This window comes from Solanum pennellii, chromosome 4, assembly GCF_001406875.1.
Source record: "Solanum pennellii chromosome 4, SPENNV200".
NCBI lineage: Eukaryota > Viridiplantae > Streptophyta > Magnoliopsida > Solanales > Solanaceae > Solanum > Solanum pennellii.
The window spans coordinates 30,207,697-30,226,058 of NC_028640.1; positions in this window are offsets into that span (position 1 = coordinate 30,207,697).

The window sequence follows — 18,362 nt, forward strand, 5'->3', positions numbered from 1 at the left end:
CAATCAGCATACCTTCGTATTGAGAATTCAACCATGTGGAAAGAGAAAGCAATGAAAACCTCTCCAATTTTACTCTAAGCTTCCATGGAGTTTTAAGAGAAATTTGGGGAGGGAAGGGTTTTGAGTTTTGAAGAATGAAGTTTGATTCTAGGTTGTAGAGCTAGTACCCTCAATAACCTAAAATAACCACCCCCCTTAATCTAGCCAAGGGTGTAATTTACCAAACCACCCTTGATTTGCCAAATATTGGACAAAACTGTAGGTGTCCATCTCCGGCCACCATTGACGGGCATCCAATTGGTTGATGTACCTTTCTATCCTCCATCACTTGATTCAGAGACCAATTGATTTTGGGGGCTAAGCTCCCCCAAATAAGTCGGTAGCCACTCCCCCTTTTGAAGAGGCGTTATCTGGTTAAAGGGGCATCGTTTAGGGTGTCAATCAAGAATGGCGAGGCATCTATTTGGAAAACATTTCGGTTTTCCTTAAGAAACCTTAAGGGTGGTCTTTGGGGAGTCTTTTAAGGACATTTTGATCCTAAACCGGTCATCAAGATTCTAGGGTCACCTCCCATAATTTTAGACTTGTAACAACACACCAAAACACATACAACAAACATACAAGGACACTAGCACACAAAAGACTAGTTTTTGAAGTTCTTGGTCATTCCATGATGCTTTGACATAAAGCCACTCATTCCAGCCTTGGAATACTATTTCTCATTAATTATTAAAGTTATTAACTCAAGAAACTCACTTGAATCTCTAGTTTATCATAGTTCATATTGAGGGTCATTATAATTGGTTTCATTCCTATTATGACTTAGTCGATATTGTTTATATTTAGTTTTCAAATGAACAAATCTTAAAATGTAAGGGTAGTAACTTAGAACCTATATGTCGATTCATTTATTACTTTAAGGCCTAAAAGATGGTCTCTCAGGGTTATCTTTATCATCTAGTTTGGGTTAAGGATTATAGATCTGAAACCCCAACTCTTGAGTCAGTTCCTATAGTCAATGAATTTTCAGAAGTGTTTCTAGAAGATCTTTCTAGAGTTCCTCCCGAATGGGAAATTGAATTTTGAATTGATATCCTTCCAGATAACCAACATATTTTTATTTCTTCTTAAAGAATTGCTCCAATAAATCATAAGGAATTGCATAAGTATTTACAAGACCTTCTAGATAAGGTCTTTACATAACATAGTATTTTGCCATGGGGTGCACCATTGTTGTTCGTACAGAAGAAATATTGTTCTCTTAGAATGTACATTGACTATAGAGAGTTGAAAGAGGTCACAATCAAGAATAAGTATCCCATCTCCAGGATAGATGACTTGTTGGACCAACTTTAGGTTGCCAGTCATTTCTGTAATATAAACCTTAGATCTGGTTATCATCAACTTAGAATCAGAGACAGCGACATTCTAAAGACAGCTTTAAGAACTTGGTATGATCATAATGACTTCGTAGTTATGTCGTTTGGACTAACCATAAATGTGCAACTTTCATGGATTTGATGAACAACATTTTCAAACAGTGCTAGGACTTGTTCATTGTCGTCTTTAACAATGATATCCTCATTTACTCTGGGAATGAGGAAGAACATGCGAATCATTTGAGAATTGTTCTTCAAACTTTCAAGGATTGCTAGTTATTTGCAAAATACAACAAGGGTGAGATTTTGATACACTCAATCACTTTTATCTACATATAGTATTACTGAAGGGATCCGAGTAGATTCTCAAAAAATTGAAGCAGTGAAGCAATGACCTAGACCTACCTCTCCTACAAATATCAGGACTTTCTTGGGTGTACCAGTTTATCACGGAAGGTTTGTGGAAGGATTCTCATCCATAACTTTACCTTGGCTATATTGAATCAGAAGATGGTTAACTTTCAGTTGTGAGGTGATTCTGAAAAAAGCTTTGCAGAATTGAAAACTAGGTTGACTACAACTCCTATTTTAACTGTACAAAAGTGTTCGAACATTTATGTGATTTATAGTGATGCATGAAGAGTTGGCCTAGGTTGTGTGTTGATGCAGCGGGGTAAGGTTATAACTTCTACTTCCAAACAACTTAAGGTGCATGAGAAGAATTATATGACTCATGACTTTGAACTTGAAGCGATGGTGTTTGCACTCATGATTTGAAGACACTAATTGTGTGGTGTTCATGTAAGTGGGTTCACAAACCGTAAGAGTATTCAATTTTTGTTCACCCATAAAGAGTTAAATCATTGCTAGAGAAGAGTTATTGAGTTCTTCAACAATTATTGCATGAGGGTGCATTACCATCCTGGTAAGGCAAATGTAGTAGCAGATTGCCTTAGCAGACTATATATGGGTAGTGTAGCACATGTTGAGGAAAAAAAATAAAAGAGCTAGCAAAGGATGCTCACAAACTTTCTCGCCTAAGAGTTCTTCTTAAGAGCATATCATATGGTGGTGTAAATGTTCAGAATAGGGTAGAATATTCTTTGGGTGTGGATGTTAAGGAAAAGCAACACAGTGATCCAATCATTCTTGAACTCAAGAGTGCAGCAACAATCAGAGCGAGTGGAGGTTTTCTTCCAAGGAGAAGATGGTGTGCTTCCCCACCAGGGTCGATGATATGTTCCTAACGGGGGTGAGTTAAGCCATCATATTCTTCAAAAGGCCCATAAATCTAGATATTCTATCCATCCAAGTGCCACTAAGATGTATCGCGACTTGCGGGAAGTCTATTAGTGGAATGGTATGAAAAGATATATAGGATATTTTGTGGCTATGTGCCCCAATTGCACGCAAGTCAAGGTATCAGAAACCAGAAAGTATGACACAAGAGATAGACATTCCTACTTGAAAGTGCAAAGTGATCAACATGTACTTCATCACAGGGTTACCTCTTACTCACAGACGTCATGACACCATTTGGGTGATAGCTGATAGCGTCACTAAGTTTTCATGATTATAGCGGTCAAGAGTATGGATTCAATAGAGGATTACAACAAACTTGTATTAATGAAATTGTGAGGTTTCATGGGTAAAGTGGTAAAGTATTGGTAAAGTGGCTAATGAGTTTAGAGTTGCCAATAGAATTCGCAGTTGTGTATCTAGTCTTTGGCATCTCATTATTGAAGAATAGTGTGGGTGATCCAGCATTTATTGTGCCTTCAGAAAGTGTAGATGTGATGGATAATCTCACTATTGAAGAAGTGTGTGGGTGGTCCAGCATTCGTACTAACACTAGACAGTGTGGTTGTGAAATGTAGTCTTTCTTATGATGATGTACTAGTTGAAATTCTTGATCGTTAGATTAGAAGTTTGAGAAACAAAAAAGTCACTTCAGTCAAAGTTTGGTGGAGGAGAAACTCTGTAGAGGGAGATACTTGGGAAGCATAAGCATCCATGAAATCCAAGTGTACTCACCTCTTTCTTTATGATTCCACTCCAGCTTGAGATAATAGTTCATCTTCAGTTTTCAGTCCTTCATGTGTGAATTCAATATTAGATTCATGCTCCCAAGTTTGAACTTGCATTTTCAGCATATTGCATGTTCATGGAATTCAGTAATTACTGTTTAGTGGTAGGGATTGTGGCGCTCTCCCTCCCTTTCAACTAGTTTAGTCTTCATTCGAGGACAAATATTTTCTAAGGGGAGATAATGTAACACCTCATATCCAAAACATAACAAAGATTATATATTTATAGAAGTTTCAGGTGCAACATATGGTCGCAACCTACAGACTGTAGTCTGACCTACGACACGTGGTTCACCACTACAGCCCCTCCCATAAACCGAGCTAATAAAATTGGCTAAGTCTTTGCCCAAGGACATACTAATGTATGAAGGTTAGATCCCGGTCTGTGCTCTGCGTCCGTGGATCAAGACACCTTTACCTAGCCTTTTACATGAACTACGTCAGACCATAACAGACCGTTGTTTAATCTAAGGTCTTTGGGTCTTACCATAAGTGGGGGTCAACAGCTAGTTAGAGGAAATTATTGATTGGGTCATCTTTAAATAGTCATATATCTTAACACAAAATAAATTAGGCATCCCATGACCTATGAAATGATAGCTTATTGATTCTCTTTCCAATGCCAACGAGTTCACTAAAATTCAACATCTGACTAAAACATTATGCTAGTTTAGTTAAGCCATGTCGAGAAAACTTGACTTACAACCCCAATCTACAGACTGTATAGTTGAACTACGGCGCATAGGTCCAATCCATCTGCCACTCAGATAGAAGTTAATTCAATGGTTTTTAGTCTTTTCCTATTTCGTAGGATCCCTAAGCTACGTCATTTAGACCCTATATCATGAGATTTTAATCAGTTGAAGCATAGAAATATAACTAGAACTTTCCTAAGTCAAATCATCAATCAAAACATACAAAGTTAGAATGATGAGAAGGGAAGAAGGTCAACAACCCTAGTTCAAGAACGCAAAAAGGTTCCATATGTTCCATCCCCAATATCTAAGGATTTCTCCATGGAATTCGTCACCAGGTATGTGGGATATAACTAGTGGGTTCCTTTCACCCATTGGGTCCTAATTTTTAGTCAGTTTCCTGATTCCCCTATTATGACTACAACTAGGTTTCTCGAATTTTAGAATTATTGGGTTCTTAGATATTAGAATGATCCAAATCAGATTAGTATATTAACATTAACTTTATTGCATGAATTTTATAAGCCTAGCTATGTATTTTTTAGTTCTTGAACTACACATGCTAGGTTAGATATTTTAGTTATTCATATATACATGCCTCATTTATTAATGCATCAATATCTGTTTAATTATTTTATTCTCAGTTCGCATGTTCAACTTGATCTATCCAATAACTTAAAGAAATTCAGTCATAAATATGTTAATTACTTAATTCATTCGGAGTAGCATAATACCGAGTTGAACTAGGGTTCAACTTCCCCAAATAATCCTTGAACTACTAGCCACATATGTTATAAGTCCCCTCTATGGGCATCATTTCAGTGATCACGCTAGTATGCCTCTATACCATTGGCCGTGTATATTGGTCCTCTCGATGGGGCGTATAAATCGGACTCCACAGTTAAATCATGTTTTTTTATTATCGGTTATTAGTAGTTCCCACATTTTATTTAGACTCAATTGCACTGCCCATGTTTCACTTTTCTGTCTCATCATGTTATAATTGGTCATTGCATTCATATTAGTCATGTTTATTATTTTAGCATCTTTATCATGTTCAAATTATTTCATTTATTTATTGCTTTGTCCAGTTATATGTTATTTTATCTCTAATCTATCCTACATGCTCTAATACATTTTAAGTATTGACACATATGTGAAATACATCTTCTTGTGATGAAGGTTTAGGTTTTGAGCATCCATATCACACTTAAATCGATTCATGATCTCGAGTTCAGCAGAATCAATGGTGAGTTCTCAATCTACGAGGACAATAGTCATGTGTTTCTTTTAAGTATTTTTAGTCCTTTAGTTTATGTTTTTCTAGACTTAGTTAGGGCCTGTCCCAGCATTTGAAGTCAATTAGAAGCTATTTACAAATTGTTTTATTCATCTTAGAATTGAGATAAATCTTTTTTGGTATTAAACTCATCAGTTTTCATATGTCTTAGCTAGTATATGGGTATTCCCCATCTTTTTATTTTATTTATCATTATAGCTTATGCATCAATTTATTATTCAGTTTATCTTTGGTATGTTCATGATCATGCAAGCAGGATTTGACTTAGGATCACTTGTGGTCCTGATCCTGTGTCCGCATATCGAAGGTAGCTCGGGGTGTGACATAAATTGAGGACCTCTATTTGAGAGAAAAAGGAACCCTATGCACCCTGAATATCTCATTTATGTAAAGTTTTACATAGTCCTTTGCTGAATCTGTAGTCTTGAAATCCAAAAAGCGTTAAGAGTTAGTAACTTCGTCAACAATCACCGAAATTGAGTCATGCCCCTGTTCTCTTTCCACTAAGTATACCAGATATATAAATACATCCTTAAGCTTGTAAGATCTCAACTCAACTCGATCATTCCCAATTAGCAGCATTACTCAAAAGACCTTCTTAACATTACCAATGATGTTTTGGAGATCTTCACCAATCTACAATCCTAGGAACTAAGGTGGATTCATCCTAAAAAATCCCAAACCAAAATCCCAAACTCTAGTTGCACCTGATGCATTAGAATTTTTTGTCAGGACTATTGCATTTCTCGGAATGAGAACTCGTTGATTCTTCTAGTTTGTCACACTTTGAGCCAAAAACATGATAGCATTCAAAAATTCAACATTTGGAACTTCTTTATCAGGGACTTGAGGAGATGCATTTTCATTCTTATCATTCACATTCCTTGTGTAAGCTCTAGAAGAGACATGATATGGAACACACAATGAAGTATTAAAACAAAAAGTTCGATCATACCTCACGCATGATAAGATTATCAAGGAAATGAAGTTTTTTCCAAAAACACTTTGCAACCTCCCTCTCATTAAATTTGGTGCATTTCAAACCCATGAAAATGACTTTACTTAGTATGGTTTTCATACATCCTACGACTCTTAAACATAATTCTCTCATACCAAATTTTCATGCCCCGAGACAACCCCTGGACGTAGACATGGGGCCTAAGATCACAATAACCCCAAACTATCCCTGCTGGCATAATATAAGACTAATGAAATACTTTGAATTACAGAAATATTGTGCGGAAGCTAAATCATCATGTAAACCTAAATGATGGGGAACACCCATATACTATCTGAATACATGAAAACTTAGAGTTTGAATACTATTTAGAAGTCAAACATTAAGACTTAAGATGAATCTTACTATGTCTAGAATAAAGCCTCCACTCACTAGAAAGATTGGGACATGCTCCGACTAAGTCTAGCAAAAATGAAGCTAAAGATAATAGCAACAAAGATAATCATGTCCCTAGTCCTCGAAGAATGAGGACTCGCCACTGATTCTTCTTAATTAATATCGGAAACCGATGTATGTGTGATCTAACTACTATGACCATGAACCTAAATAACAATCAGATGTAGATAAGAGTATGCTTCAGTATGTGAAAGATACTAAGCATGCAGAATAAAGTAATGTTGAATAATGACATAAATCAACAAGTGATAAAGAATATGAGTTGAACATGATCAGGATACTGAAAATACTGGACACGACTAAACTGAATGCAATGACCAAGTTATAACATACAAAGGGTGAAAATTGAACCAAGTTAATATACAAAACTGAATTTATGACCTAACATATGTAATTGATGAATCAAAAGACCTATACAACTAGGTTATGAGTTTATGTATAAATATTTGAAAAAACAATTATACAACATTATTATATGATTTGGATCATTTTAACAGCTAAAAGCCAATAATTTCTAACATTCAAGAAACCCCAGGTCTAAAAGATATTAAGAGAATCAAGATTCTAACTAAAATATAGAGACCTAATGTGTTAAAGGAACCCACTAGTTAAATCCCACAAACTTAGTGAAGAATTCCACAGGGAAATCTTTTTTATTTCAGCCTGGAACTGATGCATATTACCTGCGTTCTTAGGAAGGGTTCGATTGCCTCTTTCACTTCTTTATGCACTAGTTTTCAATGTTTTTGTGAATGGTATGACTTAGGTAACTTGCATCTATATTTATATGCTAAAACTAACCAAAAGTATGCAATTTAGGGGTTGAATGACGTAGTTTAGATGTCAAACACATAAGGAAAACAACAAAAAGACCCTGACTTAACTTCTATCGGGATCACCGACAAACCATCGATGGAATGATGGTCCATGCTGTTCAATCGTGAATCATGAGGGGAGACTTAATTTTTAGGGTTTGATCCACGTTCCATGGGTTGGACCGTGGGTAAACACTTAAAGGGATTTATACGAGTGAGTTTGGGATTGTTGTAGATGCGAACAACGGACCACCACCAAGGGTCGTGGGTCACCCTACGGTCTGTTTGTTGATGAGTTACACCTTCAACTTCATGAAATCTGCAATAAGGTCTATTTTCGGATACTTGGTGTTATACAAACAGGAATGAAAGGAAAGAAATGAGGATACTAGGCCTTTATGACTGCTTTAACTACTCATCAACCTTAGGAACAAGTAAGTGAAAATCTTTCACTTGAGAGAAAACCTCTACCTTTTGTTGTTGAAGTACACCTTGTGACTGAATGATATACAATAGCTTTAATGTTTTCCCTTAACCTTTGCCACCAATGAAGGTTTTGATCTATTCTTCACTATCACAGCACTACCCTATGTTTATGTAAAAGTAACTCCAAAGCGAGTAAGCTGATGAATATCTTTTGCTAATTCCTTCGTATTTCCTCAACATGTGCTATATCACCCTCTAAAACACCTTAAAGGCCTTAAGCTAAGAGATAATTTGACCTACAAGCACTGAGCTACTACCTTCCATTCAAAGATTGTTTTGTTATATTTCTAGGCTAAAAGTAACCAAAACTAGTCAGTTTAAGGGTTAAACGATGTAGTTTTAGTGTCAAACACACAAGGAAAAAATCAGAATACCTTGACTTTACTTCTATTGGGATCACCAAGTGACCGTCGATGGACTGATGGTCCGTGTTGTTCAAACGTCTCCCATGAGGGGAGACTCAATTTTGAGGGTTTGATCCACGGACCTTCACTTAACCTACAGTCCATGGGTTCGACCATGTTTCACCACTTAGAGGGATTTTTCAGGGTGGTTTTGGGGAGGGTTGCACATGCGAACCACGGACCACCACCATGGGTCGTGATCCACCCTACAGTTTGTGTGTGGCCACTGTGGGTTGCTCCTACAAATTCTTGAGATCTACAGTGAGGTATATTTTCAGATACTGCTGTTACAGAAACAAGAACAAAAGGAAAGAGATGAGGATACTTGGCCTTTAAGACTGCTTCAACTACTCATCCACCTTAGTAACAAATGAGAGAAAATTTTTCCCTTAGGAGAAAACCTATACCGTATGTTGTTGAAATGCACCTTCTAACTTAATGATATATGATAACTTTAATATATTCCCTTTACATTTGCAACCAATGAAGGTTTTGATCTCTTCTTCACTATCACACCTGCCACCTTATGTTTATGTAAAACTAACTCCTAAGCGAGAAAGCTGATGAAAATATTTATCTTATTCCTTCCTTTTTTCCTCAAAATGTGCTACAGCACCCTCCAGAACACCTTTATGTCCTTAATCTCAGAGATAATTCGACCTACAGGCACTGAGCTACTACATTCCATTCAAAGACTTGCTTGTTGGAAATTGAAACCAAACAATTAGAGTTTTACAATTGACTAAGGCATAACAGGAATGTAACAAATCAATGCCTAGAAATTATATAGAAATCTACAGTTTCTAACTCTACAAAATTTGTTAAGGTGACTTTCTAAGATATTGTGCCAGGAAAATTTCTGTATCATTCGTAAAAATTATCTAATGTTCTAGAAACACTATGTCTAAACATTATATAGAGAATCAATATATTATTGAATTAAAGATACCCATTGTGTGAGAGTAACCCACTAGTAAAATAACCTACACCTCATGACAAAATCTATAGAGGAAATCTTCAAGTTAGGAGCTGAAACTTTGAAGAATACTTTAACTCTTACTATGTTTTTAGTCTTAAAATAAGTAAGTGTAGGCATAAAACGCCGACGTTTAAGGGACAATCGTATGAGAAAAAGACCTAAAGGACCCTAAAATAAAAGCTATAGAAGGCTACCCACGGAGGGCTATACAATTCGTAGGGCGACCTACCAACCGTAAGTGGTGTCGTCGATAAAGTGTGTCTGAAAGAGTTTCACTAAAACGAGCATAAATTTTTACTTGAAGAGGAGATTTTGCAAACTCGATGACACTGGAAAGATGATTCAATTATCTATTGTTTTGTAGGTAATGGTCTACTAATTACTTTTTTTGCTAAGGGTTATGACAATTTTAAGCTTACAAAACAACAATTTCCCTCTAACTAGTTGATGACCCTCACCTACAGTTTGTAGATCTAACCACGATTTGCACTGGCCTACCGTGGATGAGATCAAAGACAATAAATATTTGGTCCTCAACAATGGACCCCAGCTACGGATTGTTTGTCTGACCACGCACCATTAGTAGATTTTGTGGTTCTTTTACAAGGTCCGGGAAAGCTGCAATTGATTCTATTTTCTCAAATTTGAAGTGTTACATTACCATTTTGAATAAGCTAAAATAGAGAAACTAAATATTTTATCTTCATGAGAATACAAAAATTCGCATCAAAATTAGCTGAAATTTTTTATTGTTATTGATAAAAATATAACCTATCCCTCATATCCTATATTTATATGAAAGAGAATCCTAAGCCCACCTACATGGCGCCACCACAAGCAAAAATTTCCTCTTGAATTTATTTATTTCCAAAACTAGACTTCATGTTTCATGAAAAAAATGTGACTTTTATGAAAAGATGTGACTTTAAATAAGAGTTGCGACTTTTATCAAAAGTTGTGACTCCTATGAAAAGTTGTGACTCTAATGAAAAATTGCGACTTTATGATAATTTGTGACTTTTATTTAAGGTTGTGAACTTTTCCAAAGATTGAAACTTTTCCTAATAGTTGTAACCTTTTTGATAAGGCACAATAAAGATTTGTTCAAACTACCATTTGTTGTCTATAAATAGTGAGATTTTCTCTCATTTTAAAGCAATAAAAATTCTAATCTTCTTTTTCTTCTACTTTCTTCAAATTTATGATTCGTGAACTTTGCTTCTTTGGAGTGACTTACTAACACAAATGGTTTTTGTGTCAATAAGTTCATGAAAAAAATCGTTTCATATTGAGCGAATGTAGTTCTTTAAACCTATGGTATTTGAGGTGATGAATTTCTTAAAGGAACATTGTGCATTTAATGGATTTGATATTTTCGTTTCTATTCCATTCTATTTTTACATATCCTGGTATGTATTTTACACTCATTAGTATATGCTTATGATATTAATTATTGTTTTTGAGTACATGTTTTAAACTCTATTGTTTTTTTTCCTGCAAAATCATTGTCTGCGGTTATATATTCCTATTTACTACTTTATTTAGCTTTTTAAATTGATTAAAGAACCAATGATTTGTTATTTTGTCAATAATTCATTCATTAAAGGTTCTTGAGCTATGTGATAATGAAATATAATCAAATTTATAAATGTTGCTTATATTTTTAAGCACCTAATTTAACATTATTTTTAATGTATGGATATTACAAAAAAGAATATTTGCAAGTTCAATGCAATTATTATTTATGGAAGCGCGACGCGCGGACAAATTACCTAGTTAAATAATAAATTATACTTAAAAATTCAACACTTTTGATTTATGATAATTGCTTTTTAACTGCATCATGCTATTATTATTATTATTTTCTCCTTTGAGCCTCTAGTACAATTTAACTCATCCATTGGCAATATCTTCATATACTTTGCCTTGTGTGTAATAATATTTTTAATGTTATACCCCATTTTTACTCGAGGTCAAACAATGTACATTATATTAGTGAAGTAGGAAACCATTTTTTACTAAAGTGATGCTAAGTTAACTTTTTAAATTGTTGTTTAAATTTATGAAATTATGGGTATAAGTTGTAATTATCTTGAAGGGTAAACACATACTTTTAAATCCTTTAAAATGATTAAGTTTCCAAACATAGGTTAATTAGATTCAAATAGAGTAAATTGAAAAGGTATATGTCATAAATACTTGAGATATGTATATTTAAAATAAAATCCTCATATTTTGCAACAAATCAGAAAAACAATAAAATCAAAGTTGATCAAAATAATCTTTATCGAAGCAGTTGAAAACTCATCTATCTTTAGTAAAAGCTCACTTCTCCATTTTTTTAATGGTTTAATACTTTTAACAAAACTTTTTTATCAGACATTTTATAACAAAAAGCTTTTCGGTGAAGGGACTCAGTCAATTATTCGTAAAATCCCTAATGGATCTAAGAAAGGTGTATTAATTTATTTCTTAACAAGTAAATGGGCCCGCACTTCGCGTGGTTAGAATATTTCTTTAAAATTTATCAGAATAATACTTTTCTTGTATTTTGATGTTATTGATTTTTATATAATCTGTTTTTAAGAGTATTAAATTAAAAGAAAAGGCAAAAATAAAAATCATAACACTATTTTCATTAGTATACACTATATGCTACTTTGAAAACATTAAATATTTTAGAAAAAAATAAATAAAAATATATATAAATATATAACTAATGTGTTTATCAAGAGCAAAAGTTCCATAATCATATGATATACAAGTAGGTAATATGTAGTCATTACATATAATTATGAGAGTGTTCTGGAATTGAAGTTGCGCACAAATGAAACATTAAGGATCCTTAAAATGTATGAAAGAGATGTAAGGGGTAATGGGGAAAAAGTTCAAAAAAATTTACTTTGGTGTGAGAGAATAGTCATCATTGTGTATCATATAATTATAATAATTGCTAGTTTTAATTCTATGATTTGACTTTATATTTTTTTTACTCCTATTAATACTAACACTATTATGACAACAAAAAAAATTAGATAAATCTTTAGGCTTGATATCTTTAAGAAGTAAAGATTTCTTCGGAGAATATTGTAAATAAATGTATTATGTGAAAATTTATTTGTGAAGTTGCACAATTGGATTTACATATAGTTCCTACTAACAAATACTTTTAACAATAACTTTACAAAAACATAAACAACTAAGTTTAAATCATGTAGTAAAAAACAACAATTAATATTATAACCATAAGTTAATGACTGTATAAAAAACATATAACGATCTGTAACAATAAAATAAAAGAAAAAAAGAAAAAATTGAGCCCAACGAATGCAGAGAGTATACTTTGTTAGTGAGTCACTCAAAAATAGCAAACTACATAAATATTTAATGGTGCAGAAGAAGACGTTCTGGATCAAATATTTAACTGTGTGGACGAAGAATTTCAGAAATTTCGTTATTTTAAAATTAGAGAAAACCCCTCATAAACTATTTGAAAAAGTCATAAATCATTGGAAAGGTCATAAGTTTTTGGAATGGTCACAACCTTTCATAAATGTTACAACCTTTTATAAAAGTCACAAATCTTCATAAAAGTCACAACTTTTCGTAAAAGTTACAAATTTTGAATTAAAGTCACAAGTTTTGAATAAAAGTCATAACTTTTCATGAAAAGTCATTCAGTTACAGTGTACTATTTGTTATATTAAAAGAGAAGGCTTAATAACAAACCATAACACTATTTTATCCATGTTTGTATACTTTTATTTTACCATGAATAGATAGTGTATTTTATTAGAGAGTGAAATGAATATCTCTCAATTTTCTTGTTTGAAAATTTTGTTAGTATAACGCTAGCAATTAGTTTCAAAATATCAAATATTTTTAAAAAATATATGTATAACTAATGTTTATCAAGAACAAAGGTTACATAATCATATGATATAAGAATAAATAATATGTAGACATTATGTGTTTTAAATTAAAATGCAATCTTCCAAAATCCAAATTCGATATGTAATATTGGTATTGAAGTTGTGCACAAAAAAAACATTAAGGATCCTTGAAAAGGATGAACGAGAATTAAAGGAAAATGGGAAAAAAGTTTAGAAGTAATTTAGTGTGAACTTTAGTGTGAGAGAATAGTAATTCTTGTGTATCATATAATTATACTTAATTTCTGTAAATAAACATATTCTGTAAAAACATATTTGTGAATCAGAATAGTTAGATTTACATACAGTTTATACTAACAAATATATTTATAACAATAACTTTACCGACATATAAACAACAAAGTTTGAAATATGTAGTAAAAGAAACAATTAATATCATAAGCATAAATTAATGATTGTCAAAAAAAATATCAGGATCTGTGACAGTAGAATGAAACAAAAAGGAAAAATCAAGCCCATTGAATGCAGAGTGTCTCCTTGTTAGTGACCCACTCAAAAGCAGCAAACTACACAAATATTTACTGTGTAGAAGAAGAAGAAGAAGAAGAAGAAGAAGAAGAAGAAGTTCTTAATCAAATATTTAACTTAAATGTGCAGAAGAAGGATAAGAACTTTAGAATGTTTGTTATTTTAAAATGAGAGGAAACCCCGCTATTTATAGACAACAAAGGATAGTGTGAACAAATTATAACTATGTCTTACTGGAAAGGTCATAACTCTTTCAAAAAGGCACAACTTTTCTGAAAGATCACCACCTTTCATGAAAGTCGTAACTCTTCATAAAAGTCACAAGTTTTCATAAAAGCTACAACTTTTCAATAAAAGCCACAACTTTTCATGAAAGGGGAGGACTAAATTTTGAAATAAATAAATAAAAAAAGAATGCTTGTTTGTGGTAGCTCCATGTAGGGGGGCCTAGGATTCTTTTTTATATATGATTGTCAAAAAAAGTAAAAATTCCAAGAGACCCGACATTCTAATCTATTAAAGACTAATGTAGCTAGTCTTACAAAGTAGAAATGCCAAAGAGCAAATAGTCATATAATATAAAGTAAAAATATCAACACAAACACAAAAATAATAAAGTAATGACTAAAATAGGAAATAAAAGAGTAGTTTTCAAGATTTTGGTGCTACTTTTCCATGTCCATAATGCATGAGCTTTTGAGAAGCGGGAGACACAAAGCGGAAGAGAAGATGCCTGCTTTCAAATCGAGAAATGATGATGAGTCTTGAAATAAAATTCTTGAAATGAGACTTCCTGCACAGAAGAAGTCTTTTATGAAGACTCCAAATATCTCTGAAAATATTCATGAAAATAAAGAGAGAGCAAGGAAATTAGTAAGACAATTCAAGATTAAATGACAGTGAATAAATCCAATATAGAGCTGAGTAAACTATTAAAATGAATATGCTATTCAAAACACGAAAATGTACAAGTTCCTACCAAGATATTCCTCCTACAACTGGAAACATAAAACAAACCTCAAAACAACCAAGCCAATTGTCATGTCTTTTAAACAAAAAATTAACACTCTTACATTTTTTATCCAAGATCCTTCCACATTTAACACTGTATTCACTAAACAATTTAAAAGGAAACATACACACACGACTCTACTAACTAATAGATTAGGGAAAATCTTAAAATCTATGTTTTTGTGTGCATAGACATAAGATAGGAATCTACATAGAATGATCATGAGTTTTCTTACACTAATTTGTTTATATAAAAAATGTAACCAACATAACTAAGCAAGAACAATACTAATGTCTTTTAGAAATACTTTTACATATAAGTTCATGAGCTATAACATTTAATCATATAAAGATTTAATTAAAAAATGAAACAATTTCTCAAGTAAATAACTGGGTAAAATCTGAAAGGAATATGGCTTCAGATCTAAACAGTGCTCGAAGGCGAACCAAGTATATTTCGTAGTCACATATGATTATATATAAGTAATTAAGTTAATTGGAAGTAGCTCTTTCTTAAGATAATAATAACTATTTTTTATTGTGACAAATAAATAGAGAATGGGAGAGGTCGAATTTCACCTTATATTTATAGTGAAGAACTAGGGTTCTTCTTAATGCAGTTTTGGCCGTTATAATTCAAAAATTTGTATTTGTGATTTTTCATATATGGTATTTTAAAAGTTCCACAAGATTATATGTAGTTTATCTTGATTATGGGGAAGATATAATTCAAACTCTTATGCTAGATCATTTTGTATGTATTTAAATGAGACCAAATAAAGATAATTGTTTTAGACCGCCTGACAAAAATATTCTCTAAATTGTTATTTTTTTTAATATTCTCAATCCTAATATAACTATTATAATATTGTATACCTTAATTATTGTTTTCATTTATTTAAATGTGAGATTCTAAGATGAGTCAACATGTCTGATAAATTGCATGATAGTAATATAAATTTGTTAAATAATAAGTTAGTTAATCAAAATTCATGTGTTGATATAGAGATTGATTCATATAACTTTTTGAGAAACTTATAAGTTCTCATCATGTGAAACCTTTCAAGTAGATTTATGAATCCAACACATGAAATAAGTTAAGTAGTTGTCTCAAGAAAATTAATCATTAAGTTAAATTCTTTAGTAATTTGATTTATTAATTAGTATTTGTAATATTAACATAGGGAATTCCATAAGTGTTTAATGGAGAATTTTAAATATAAATATAGGAGTGCATTTATGAATCTCTAACGGAATGATTTCTTGTTTATTTTGATAAGAATAATACAAATTAATTATTTTGAATTATTTCCACAACAAAGTAACTTACCCACGCTTCCGTAGTAATAAAAAATAATTGTATTGAACTTGCAAATAATTTTTTACTAATATCTACACATTAAAATAAATGGAAAAATAGGTTCTTAAAAGAATATTAGCAATATTCCAACATTAATTTAATTATTTATTATTATCACATAACTCAAGAACCACTAATCAGTAAGTTATTCAAGAAATAATAATTTATTTGTTTTTAATGAACAATAAAAGGAAAATAAGTAAGAAAATAAGAATATGCATACAAAGACATTTCAGAATAAAAAAACCATTTGAGTTGCATAAATTATACAATTGTGATATATGTCTTAGGAGAAAATTCAATTTTTTTAACATATTCAAAAAACAAATTACTCTTGAACATAAAAGCAACTATAACTTTTGAACTTGCCTACATTTCTTCTGTTAGTTTGTGAGAAATTTCATCTTTACATAAAAATAGATAATATGTAAGCTTATGTGTAGTACTTTTAAGTTAATGAATTTAATATAGAATATCAAAACATGAATTCTTGAACTGAGTGAAATAATTATTTTTTAGACAATGAATATACATAGTATATGTCTATATGTTCAATATAACCAGAGACAATAACTGTGCACAAACACTAATAGAGTTTAAAACATGTACTCAAAAACAATATGTAATATCATAAACATAAATTAATTATTGTGGAAAAATATACCAGGATATGTCAAAATAGAATGAAATAGAAAGGAATAAACCAAATTCAATGAATGCACAATGTCCCCTTAAAAAATATTCCCCTCAGACATCAGAAGGTCAAAGAATTACATTATCAACGATTTTATTCAGAAACTTATTGATAAAAAAATAGTTGTGTCAGTAAGTCACTCAACAAGAGAAAAATACAAGAATATTTAATTTTGCGGAAGTAAAAGAAGAAGATCATAATTTTTATTTTTTTAAAATGAGAGGAAATCTATTTATTTATAGAAAACAAATAGTGTGAGGAAACATTTATTATGCCTTAAAAGAAATGTTATAACTATTTGGAAAATTTGCATGTCTTCTGAAAGATTACAACCTTTCATACAAATCACAACTTTTCATAAAGTTTCAAATCTTCGCAACTTTCCAATAAAGTCAAAAATTTTGATAAAAGTCACAAGTCTTCATAAAAGTCACTACTTCTCATATAAGTCAAAGTTTTTCATAAAGTTACAACTTTTCGTTTAAGTTGAACTTTTCATAAAAGTCACATATTTTCATGAGAGTGGAAGACTAACTTTTGAAATAAATAAATTTAAAAGGAAATTCGTACTTGTGATGGTGCAACGTAGGTGGTCCTAGGGTTTTCTTTTATATAAATATATGATAGGAAACCTCACAAATGAATTTTAGCAACATTAAGAAATAAATACTTGGAATGTGCAGTGGTGTTAGCTAGATTTCTGGTTGACTCTGCACGTAATGGTAAATCTGTATAATGGAGCTCAAGTATCGTAGGAAAACCTTGATGCAATGAAAGATGGAGAGAATGAAAGCTTACTTGATTTGTTAGAGCCGATGTGAAGTGTATTTCACAGGCTATGTTTTTATGACATTCGTGAGAAATTTGAGTGCCTCTTATTGAATCATCCCAACCACACCTTGTTATAACCTTTGACAAAACAAGGAAACTTACCAATAGATTCGACTTCGACAACGTCCATGCAAGACAAACTAGAGCTTGAAGTTGGAGTTGGGGATTTACTGTCACGACCCAAAACCGAGCCGCGACTGGCACCCACATTTACCCTCCTATTTGAGCGAACCAACCAATCTAAACCTTAACATTTCAATTTAATATCAACATAAAGCAATGCGGAAGACTTAAACTCATTAATAAAAGACAATTCAATAACTTCTAAAATTCAACATCTATTATTTCCCCAAAATCTGGAAGTCATCACCACTATGATCAAATTACTAAACTAAGAGTATTCTAAGAAGCTAAAACAAATAAAAGCTAGTCTATGCCGAAACTTCAAGGCATCAAGACATGAGGAAGGAGATCCAGTCCAAGCTA